The sequence below is a fragment of the Argopecten irradians genome, chromosome 15, assembly GCF_041381155.1.
Source record: "Argopecten irradians isolate NY chromosome 15, Ai_NY, whole genome shotgun sequence".
NCBI lineage: Eukaryota > Metazoa > Mollusca > Bivalvia > Pectinida > Pectinidae > Argopecten > Argopecten irradians.
Window position 1 is genome coordinate 22,147,851 of NC_091148.1, and position 11,976 is coordinate 22,159,826.

Below are 11,976 nucleotides of genomic sequence, written 5' to 3' on the forward strand. Positions count from 1 at the left end.
TCTCTGTAAGAATAGAGTAATTATAGATATGGACAAGGACCCACACCAAAGCTTCGCCCTCAAACTGATGTATTACATAAGAATAGAGTTAATTTATAGATTAGACCCTTCGAGGCCACGACCATAAAGTCTGTCAACCCCTGACGTGATTTATCCTGTAAGAATTGAGTACTAGTAATTATATATAGACCATGGCCACCACACGTTAAAAAGCTGTTCGACCACCTAGTCTGGTGGTATACAGTAAGATTGGGTAGTAATGATTATTATAGATTATGACAGGACAACAACAAAGCTTGTCTGCCCTGAACTTGGTGTTAATCCTGTAAAGAATGGAAACGTAATCATATATAGAGAGCCCAGGTACCAACACGTAAAGCCTGTCGACTCACCATACTTGATATGTATCCTATTATAAATTGAGTTAGATAGTAATTACAAAACTACTAGACAGGCCCCCCGATGACCGTCCCAAGCTGACTATCGCCTCATGACATGGTGTTTTCCAGTAAGAATTGTAGATAATTTATATAAAGAACTAGGCGCCACCACGTAATAGTCAGTCGCCCAGGGTTGTACTGGTGTTATCCTGAACGAAGAATGGAGTAAAGTAATATAAGAGTCCACTAAGTTCCACTCCGTACAGACACTTTTCGGCTCAGGCATCAGAGACATGTGTGCCAGGTCCTGACCTAATGGAGTACATCAATAAATGCTCCAGTTCCAACATCTAGAAGCTGGCAGCTTTCCTGACTGAGTTAATTCCAACCTAAAGAATTGAATTAAATTATATATATCAGGCCAATGCACGTTAACCCTCTCAAAGCTGTCTTGCGCCCAGAACTTGATGTATGTCAATCTAAAAGAACGGTGTAGAAGTATTTATATTTAGAACAGGAATTCTAGGCCACACCGAAAAACAGCGCAAACTCTGTTTCGCCCCCAGTAACATGATTTTTTTTCTGTAAGAATGATTAGAAGAAAAATTACATCGATAGACAAGTGCAAACACCTTTAAGACTGGGTCGCACCAAACTGATGTATTCTAATACGAATGGTAGTATACATCAAAAAATATTAGACAAGCCCCACACAACATATTTAGCCTTGTTTAGCCGGCATAGTCAGATGGTAAATAGCTGTAATTAGAAATTGAAGGTAAATAGATAATCGAATGTTATTACTACCTATGTTCACGATACACAGTACCATGTACTAAAATGCATAGTACGGTCCATATGGCTGACATTGCGTTTAAATCACAGCAGTAGGCATATCGAGCTAAAAGAAGGGATAAACCATGTATGTACGAATATAATCGTATCCCAAAAGGTGTCAAAATGCAATGTAGGGATTTACAAGACAAAAGGTTAAAATGCATATTTAGGAATATCGAGACATAAGAAGGTTGAAATTGCAATGAGGAATATCGAGACAAAATGTAAAATGCATATAGAATAGAAATGTTTTCTAAGAAACTTTTATGTGATATACAGTTATTCAGTGTATTTGAATAGACGAAATAGGATTACAAACAGTTTCCGTCCGACAATTTCACACGATATTAACTTAAAACAAAATCACAGGAATATTGAAGCAGCAAGCGGTCGTCCAATATCAATTACCAATCGTCTACCTTATGATGCGTATGCAACAGTATTATTTCGTACATACTTAACAAGATTTTAATGGCACGTTTGAATTTTAGGTTAAAATCTACATTTAGTATGAACTGCTTTAGCAAGTTACATGAACAGTACCCCATAATCCCTGTCAGAATTTACCTGTTAGATCTTTCAGCGACCATAACAACAAGATGTTCCGTCATGTTCAATGGAGGACAGGATGCAAGTTTGACGTATCAGTTCCTGGCATAACATCGAACTGTTACCTTTACACAAACACATTAATCAAAGGGTTAACAGTGTATAAATGGTTTACGTAGCCTATACTATAATTATATACAATAAACATCGTACCTTAAAATATTAAAAACTGATATGTTGGCACTGTAACTTGGCGGCGAATATTTGTCTGGCAATGGTTAATATTTTCATTCATTAATCTATTCTAAACTCCAAACCATAAGGGTTCGGTATTAAATTAAAGCTCTGAAAACCAATTAAAGAGCTGCCAGATCCCATACAAACATTAGTTTCAACACCGAGATCAAATGTACTGTAAATTTGTTGTTATAAATTAGCGTAATAACATGGAAATCACGTTCCTGCTATGAAATCACATTTCCAGTTACTGGATAACACTGTAATAAATGTGACAATGAACCAGTCGTGTCTATCTGACACCATTTAAGCTTCTTGCGGTCTGACCGTAGTTACTCATTCTCGGCTTACTAAAGATGAAATATATAATGATGTTTTGCCAGTACTGCTAAAAAATGTATTTTGGTCGTCACTTATTTGGTGCGTGTGGTAGAAAGTAAAAAAACACCATGTATGAACAGTACTGTAATTTCAAAATGTAAGTAACCATTGGTAATGAATAACATATTAAGCTTATCTTGATTCGTGAGTATACAAATACGGCGCGTATAACTTTTATAAAGTTGATTGATAGAAAGCATTGGTGTATATTGTTTTCACTAGTAAATGTACTTGTTCTACAGTGTATGTTTACAGTGTGTTGTTCCATGTGCCTTTCGCTATTAGTCGCCATAAAATCGCGCGGAGATTCAAACGGAAGGACGTCACGCAAATCAATCTTTTTTTTTTTCTCTACTAGTGATCCCAGAGTGGATCTTGGCGTATTTAGTTTCGGTGAACCATTCAAAGAATATTAGCTATGTTCTGACAAAGGAAAGACGGGATCTTTTCTCGTGCTTTTCAAACTTTTAACTACATTATTTACTATATATGGGGCAAAATTTTGTGGAGGCGAAAGATCCTATTGAGTTCTTTCTGAGAATATATAACAGTAACAAACCTTCAATAATAATAAATATCAAGATACAATATGTCAGCCATCTTTTTGACCGAACAGCTCACGAAAATGACCATTATTTTACTTAATTGATTAATACTTATATACTAGTATTGATAGCATTAAAATTACAACCTCTTTCCCTCCCCACTCTCTCTCTCTATCTCTCTCATAACTCCCTACTCCCATCTTTTCTCTCTTCTCTTTCAGTCTCTCACCGGACAAATTTGCGTATACCTTGTAATTTTGTACCATAATTTGGGGAAAGGGTTTGTATATAAAGTTGTAATATCTTGTAACACCATCATGATTTTGTAAATTAATGCAATGTTTTTAAAATAAATGCATATTATGCACAACCTAAGGTCCAGTGGAATTTTGACATATAAAATTTAGAGTCTTGATCAACTCACAGCCAACTGTTTCTGATAAAGTAGCGGGTAACACACAATCATTAATTATCTTAATTCACTTGAAGGTGGCCTTTTACCATCTTGATGCGACTGATCGATCCCTTAAATGCAATATGCAGACCAGATTATACCAAAGGGGAAACTTCTCAATGAAATTCGGAGACAGATCCTTCATTACTATTTTGAGAAACATGTGGTAACAGAGCTTCAAATGATCAACATCCAAAGAAGGCGGCTTGTCGCCAACTTGTTTCATAGCGATCGCGTACCATATATTGCAATATAAACAACTAGACCCTCCATGGGGAACCTGTACATGACAGGTTTGTGATGGATCCCTTCCAGTACTTAGTGAAATTAGCGGTAACAAACTATCAATTGTCAAAAATCCAGAAATTGACGTCCCTGTGGGGAATATCATGGCAAAATTCACACCGTATGCGAGTGACCTAAATGCAATATGCTTAACCAGTTGGACCTTAAGGCTTAACCCTGGTACATGATATTCGAGACAGAATCCCTCACAGTGACATTTCATGAGAAATCAGTCGCAGGTACAAAAGTACAAGCTTTCAACTCATCAAAATCTAAGATGGTGCGATAACTACAACAAGACACATAGGGGAACCTGCACATGCTAATTTGACACAGATCCCCTTCAGTACTTTGATTAGAAATACGCCAGGATAAACAAAATCAATTCAGTCAAAATGCAATAGATGGCTTCATGTCGGCCATCTTGTTCACCGATCTGGTACCAATTTGCAATATGCATAATCAGGTTACCTAAGGAGAGCATGCACATGATGATTTGAGACAGTCCTTTCAATACTTTCTGAGAAATTAGCAATAACAAACTATTGAGTATCAAAATCAGAGATGGCGGCCTCGTCTAAAGCTACAAAGCTGAAACATATACATCCAAGAGTAAAAAATAGCACAAAATTTTCAAATCCGAGAAAATATCTAGTTATTGACAAACTATACATTAAACTAAACAGATAGATATACTAAACTAGAATCACAATGATGAGATTATACTACAATCATTTTAAGGCCTATAGAAAAAAGATGATGAGTTCAGAAATGCGTATGGATTTAAGGCCTATAGATAAAAGATGATGAGTTCAGTAAATGCGTATGGATTTAAGAAATAATCATTGTACCCAGTTCATTATGAAACTTTATCATTTCTCGTCTGTTCAAATCGAACACGATAGATTTATGTCGGTGTTGTTGTAATAGTTCTTGCTCAAGATAAGTTACGCTGGAGTACAGAACGCTTTTTCCTTTCATTCTTGAACAGTTGGATGATGACCAAAGAACGAGTTTTGATTCCGTAGTTTTGACTGTACTTGTCTTTGTATTTCATTTTTGGGTGAGATGTGTCCGGTTACTTGATAACAAAATATGATTTCATCTCTAGATTTGGTTTTAAGGAACACTAGCAACCGTTAAAATTCCTCCTTTAGAGCGTTTTCTTCATTTTCAATTTTTTTTTTAAATGATTTGTGAATGGATTGACTATACGTAGCATTCCTCAAGTTGATAACAAGAGATTCATACCGCACAATGATAACAGTATCCATACATCAATGATAATAGATAATATCTATGGTAGCCAATGATAAAATAAAATCCATACATCAATGATAACTAGTATCACATACATCAATGATAACTAGTATCCATACATCAATGATAAACTGGTATCCATATTCAGTTAAAGCAATGGACAACTAGATCCATACATCAGCGATATATGAATCGAAACTAGTATCCATACATCAATGATAATAATATCCATACATCAATGATACACTAATATCCATACATCAATGATAACCAGTTGTATCCATACATCAGTGATAACTGAGTATCCATACATAAGAGAGTATAATAGGGATATCCATACAGATCAGTGATAACTAATTGCCCGTTTCAGTTTACACCTGTGATACCAATACTAGTATCCATCAATGTTAATAATTGCATACATCATATATAACCATACATCAATGATAACCAGTTATCCATACATCCATGATAACTATATCCATACATCAAACTGTTGGTAAATTCCGTCATCACCACGCTATTATATTTACACTTGCAAGGCTTGTTTCACTATACGCAAGTACTAGCCGATTTTGTTTTACCATAACTGCATGGTAACTATTGAACTTGCGTATGAAAATGTTCTATGCAACGTAAAGGGGCTACTTTTTTTAAAAGAAAACACATGGCTTTGTTTACAGTTTGACACAATATTACGTGTATATTGTTGTTTTTTTCATAGATGAAATGTTGGGAAGATGTAAAACAATATATATATGTTTTATATTTTTATATGATACTAACATTTTTTTTAATTAACAATTGTATAAAGGAAAACGGGAAAATATCCCGACCGGGGCGACGTGCAGTGCTGTCAAATGTAAACATTACCTCTGTGTCTGTGTTCATCCTACGATCGCGTCTTTGGGGTGGACGGGCGTGAGCCCCTCTGACAGAGGCCAGTTATAAACATATCCTCTTGTCTTTGTTCTTTGAGAATCCAATCATGTGTATTATAAAATATGCACCGCTAGTAATCCACGTATTGCCAGTTGCGCGTCACCACAAATACATTGTACCCATCGAACAAAAGTGAAAATGTTCGTCTGTAGATGGCGATGGATCTGAGCGTAGATTATATAATCACATGGCTCCCAAGGATGTAATATCGTCAGGTCTGACGACAATCTCAAGCACGTTGAGCTACTTGAATATCTGTGTTTTGACAACTTCGGCAAACTCCAGTGTGTAAGCGTGCGTCAGGTTCGCCTCGCTGCTCAAAAACGGTCACCGAGTTCACAAATGTGGCCGAGTACAAATTCTTTATGTTATTACGCTATATATTAACTTTTAGCAAAATTAAATATATATTTAAAGTTCTGATCGAATTAAATAAAACTATCTCTGAAATTTACTTTATTTGTCATGTTTATTTTACAATGAAATATTGAACTTTATTGTCGTCGTGGATGAATAATTCTACCTTACGTGACGAGTCATCTTTCGCTGTTCAATTGAGTAAGCTCCTCCCACTTTTGACCGACTTTTATTGAATAAATACGTCAAATTCAAATGACGATTTTATAGCATAAAATATAAATAAAAAAGTCGTATGAGTGTAAATATAGGGATTTGATTTCGCTTTTATGTTAACCATGCTTGTATGGAGCAATTCCTCTAAGAATATATTCAATATGGGGCGCTAACGCGCCCCATAGAATATATTCTTAGAGGAATTACTCCATACAAGCACGGTTAACATAAAAGCGCAATCCAATCCCTATGTGTTATACAGTTGTGTTACTATACATTGGTGATCGTAAGGTTTAAAGTCTACACTTTTATTGAATTTCGTGATAGAGCTTGTTTAAACAATGGTATATATTTTACCGAATTCCGTATAGCTAGGAATTATCGCTTTCGGTAGAGACGAAACTGAAAACAATAGGCCCAAGGGCCTTAACGGTCATCTGATTACCTTTGCAATAATCATATGGAACATTAATTAGATATAGTGTCATGGTAGCCATCTTCAATTTGGGATCAACCAAAAATGTAACAACACTTTGTCGGGACCATGTCAGGATCATTTCAATGCAAGTTTCAGCCAAATTGCACCGGTAGAACTTGAGAAGAAGTTCAAAATTATTTTTCAAGATGGCGGCTTGTGGCGGTCATCTTGGATTTCTCGACCAAAACAATAATAACCGGGGACGTTGGCTTATTCCCTACATTCTGGAGACTGTTTCTCCCCGCACTACTTCTACTTAGAAATAAAAACCTCATTACATCTAACTGACTTACACCTATTAGCCCCGCCCATTCGTGCATATATTATAAAGGCATATGCGGCCTAAAATATCTAATTCCCATTTACCCCGAACCTTAAAGGTAAAAAGGCACGTCAGGGTCTGCCATCTTGTGTATCATCTCACAAGCTGACAGACTAGAATCAGACGTGTAGTAGAGACAAAGGAATAATCAAGTCAAATTTTAGTGATTTGTTTATCAATATTATTTTGATTTTAAACATATTTTTATTGTCATAAATTATTGACAACAGGGATTGGACACAAGTTTTGCCAACTTAGTAACGTCCTCATTCCCGAATACATAATATGAATATATATACATAATGGACAGCAATGAAGACAATACATATATATAATATGAATCAAAATTTTCTATTTAAGAATGAAGGAGAAAAGGGAAAGATAGAGGAGTATAGGAGAGGAGAATAGTTATTTATTAAGTTATAATTATTTGTAAAAAGTGATAATTGTATACATAGTTATCTGACTGGCTGGGAAACACCGATCGGTTACTTCCTTAAAGCGTTGTCCATTATACACATTCCATAGAAAACATTGCACTGAAGATCCACTCGAAGCCATTCCTTTCCTTGAAAATCTTTCAACTACACCAGCCAGCAGATACAACTAATTTATACTGTTGACATATGTATAACATGTAATCTATTAATCAACTAAGATACGGGGTAGATATAGGGAATGGGGTAGGATGCTCATAATGTCAAAACCTGCCAGTACTATCAATATAAATTTGGACTGCCTTTGCAATATTAAGGTTAGCATCATTTTCTAAATCTGCATCTCCTCTTAGTAATGTATCTAATGTGATGTCACCGGGGTACCATTGAAGATCGTTAAATAATGTCTGTCGTATAATGTGATGTTTTGGGCATGTAAGGAAAAAGTGATAAGAGTCTTCGCACGTGAATCCACACTCACATCGTGCTGAAGGCAAAAGATTGGATCTGAAAATATCGTAATTTAAAGTACTTGCTCTATTTCTTAATCTACAGTGGAGAATATTAAGCCGTCTAGTACCAAAGTTTAGAAAACACAATTCGGTTTCAGGAAGGAAAGATTTACTTAAATTTGATTTGAAGGTATTTAAAGTTGGAGAGTGTCTAATAGATATATATCTAAATTATTCCAAAGAGAAGAAGTTGAAGGAAAGAAGGAGTTTAATGTGCGTTGGAGTCTATAACGATGTTGTCTCACGTCCTGGTAAATTTCTTAAGTCATAGTTTGTCAGGACACCGATGTTTTCTGGTAATATATTACATAAATATGAGGGAGCTATGTTGTGTGTTTAATATTATAAAAGAGGGTTAATTTTCTTATCTCTCTCCGTTTAGATAATGGAAGCCATCCAATTTCTTTATAAATAAACTCTGTTTTGGTATATATTGGTAGTCGTGTAATAATACGGGCGGCATCAAGTTGTAAATTTTCAAGATTATTAGAATTTGTGACACCACAATTATCCCAAACTTCACATGCATACTCTAAAATAGGTCTTATATATGTTAGATACATTTTTTCTAAATTTTTTTCTGCTTAGTAGAAATTTCAATTTACGAAGTGTTGCTATATATTTCGAAACCTTCTTAATAATTTCATCTATGTGTTCAGACCATTTAGCATCGCTACTTAAAATTACCCCTAAGTGTTTGTGTTTGTGTGTGATTTCTATTACTGTATTGTTGAATGTAAAAAGTGGCTGGTAAGGGAGATTTGAAAGAGATACTAATATAATTTCCGTCTTTTTGGGGTTGAAGGACATAAGCCAGTCATTTGACCATTTTTCTAGTGTTTTAAAATCAGTATTTACAACACGTGTAATATCTTCTAAATGTTTTGAAGAATATGATAACGAGGTATCGTCTGCAAAGAGACGACAAAGTGAAATTAGTTCGTTTGAAATATCATTAATATAAATAAGAAAAAATAGAGGACCTAGGACAGAACCCTGTGGTACACCAGCATTTGTATTTTTCAAAGAAAAACAGACTCTTGTATGTATGTATGTATTTATAAAAACAGACTCTTTTCTACAAGACAAATAATTAGCTATCCAAGTAAGTAAGTTTCCATTTATTCCATATTGTTGAAGTTTGTATAAGAGGCCTTTATGCCAAACTCTATCAAAGGCTTTGGAAAAATCGCAAAAAACAAAAGCTATGTGTTCATGATTTTCTAAAGACAGCAACATGGAATGATATAATTCTATTAGCTGATGTGTGCAAGAGTGTTTTGGTGGAAATCCTGATTGTAACTTGTAAATAATATTATTTTGGTTGAAAAAATTGTAAATATGTTTGTATACTAAACGCTTAAAGATTTTTCCAATACAACTTAGTAATGAAATTGGTCTGTAATTAGATACAATGTGTTTATCACCACCCTTGAATATAGGTATAACATTTGCTATTTTCCAACTTTCGGGATAGGAACAGGTTTGAAGGGACGCATTAAATAGGATAGATAAAGGTAGGGCAATCTCGTTCATAATCAATTTCAACATTCTATGGCTTATTCCGTCAGGACCGGTTGCTTTATTTATACTTAAAATGCTTAAAATATCTTTCACTTCATCGGGGTGTTATAACTAAATCGGTGAGTGTGGAGGCAGTTTGTGTATTAAATGTAGGTAGGTGTTTGCCTTGGTCATCTATTGTCGATATGGATGTAAAGTAATCGTTTAAAAGGTTGCATTTTTGTGTGTCGTCAGAAGTAAAATACTATGAATGTTCACAATATAAGGAAGATATATCGGTGTTTTTTTTCCCTTTAAGTAAGAGTTTAAGTAATTTCCAGTATGTTTTTGGGTCAGAATTGGATCTGTCAATAAGGTTATCTACGTTTTAAAAAATATTTCCTTGGCACATTTGATCATATTATTAACTTTGTTTCGTGCTTTCTTGTATTTCGATATGTTGAGATTAGTGTTGTGTTTTATCATTGTATGTTTTAATCTGTTTCGTATACGTATTTGTTTTCTAATGTTGTTGTTAAACCATGGTCTGTCGTGTTTGCGTATTTGCACTAATTTAGAAGGTATACATATATCCATAGCCATCCTAATACTAGCAGTTAAGAAGTTACACATGTCATTTACATCACTACACGAGTCAAACTGTTCTTGCCATGGAACATTATTAATGGTTGTTTTTAGCTGATCGATATCTGCTTGATCATAAATCCATACTATCCATACTTTACGTTTAACTGATTTTTTCAAAATCTCTTTGTGCATTAATTATTGCAAAAACTGCTTTATGGTCACTTATTGAGTTGTCAACTTCAATTACGTCAGAAAGGATTGTAGTGATAGTATCACTTACTATAATAGGATCAATCAAACTAGATGAGTTTGCAACCGTTCTGGTTGGTTCCAGTATAATATTGGTAAGATTAAAAAATGTAAGTATGTTATATAGTTCCCCTCGGTTTAGGTTTAAAAAAATCTACATTGAAGTCCCCCAATAATATTACATTGTTAGTAATGTCAAATGCATTATCTAGTGAGTGTTTCAGGCGTTGCCAGATACCATTTGAATTTGTTATATTTGGGGATTTGTACAGATTTGCAACAATATATATTGTGTTGTTTGAATGTACTTGTGCCCAGATAATTTCGTCGTTTGCAAATTCGAGGTCATATCTTCGCTTAGCTATAATAGAGTTTGAAAAATACATAATAACGCCACCTCCAAACATATTTCTATCTTTGCGAAAGGCTCGTCACTAAAACCTATATATGAATATCTTCGTTTGGTATTGAACAATCTAAATGACTTTCTGTAATGCAGAGGATATCAACATCGTTAGATATTGATTCAACATAATTTATTTTATTGCGTAGACTTCTAACGTTTAATTGCATTAAGTTTAGAGAGTGAAAAGTAGAATATGTTATCTGGACCAGGGTTTGGATGGATGTCTCCGGACATAAGTAAACGGAGCAGAATAGGGACAGTGCTATTAGTGTTTATGGTCGCTTGAAGGATCGACAGTATACAAACAAGGGTAGTGTATTTGATATTCGTTGAAAGTATCAAGAGGAAAGATGCCATTTTCGTTTTAAAATAATAGCTAGCACGAATCTTGCACATTTTTGAATAAAAAGAACCTATGGAAGCCCTCCACGAATCAATATCAGTACCCATCATGGTGGATGAAAAAAAATAATCACAATAATATGCGAGAGGAACTTCCATAGGGTAGGTAAAAGCGACGGTACATGTAGGTTTGACAAAATGAGCACAAGACAGGTTAAGCAGAGCAAAGGGATGGGAGAAGGAGACACTAAATAAAAGAAGAAAGGAGCAGAATAGGGAAAGAAAACAGAAGAGAAATAGCTTTGAAAACATCAAAAAGGTTATGCAATGGATTGTAGAGTGTGGTAATTGTACTGAATTTTGATTAATATTGAATTTGTCGTATATTAGACCAGACTTAATTACAGTAGATAGTAGGTAATCAACAGTGTACACATGTAAAAAAGTCAAGTGTACGTTTATCCGTATATATGCATTATGAATGTATATATATAGTTGTGTATAAGCGCATATAGATGTAACCAAAACATGAACAAAACCTTAAAAATAAATGCGTACATTATGTGTAAATACAATCACAATGAAATTATTATGCAGATAGAATGGATTTCGGCTATCAGAAGACAATGTGTCGTACACATTTACACAAACACAAACGTTTCCTGTGGACAAAATCATACGTACATTTTATATACA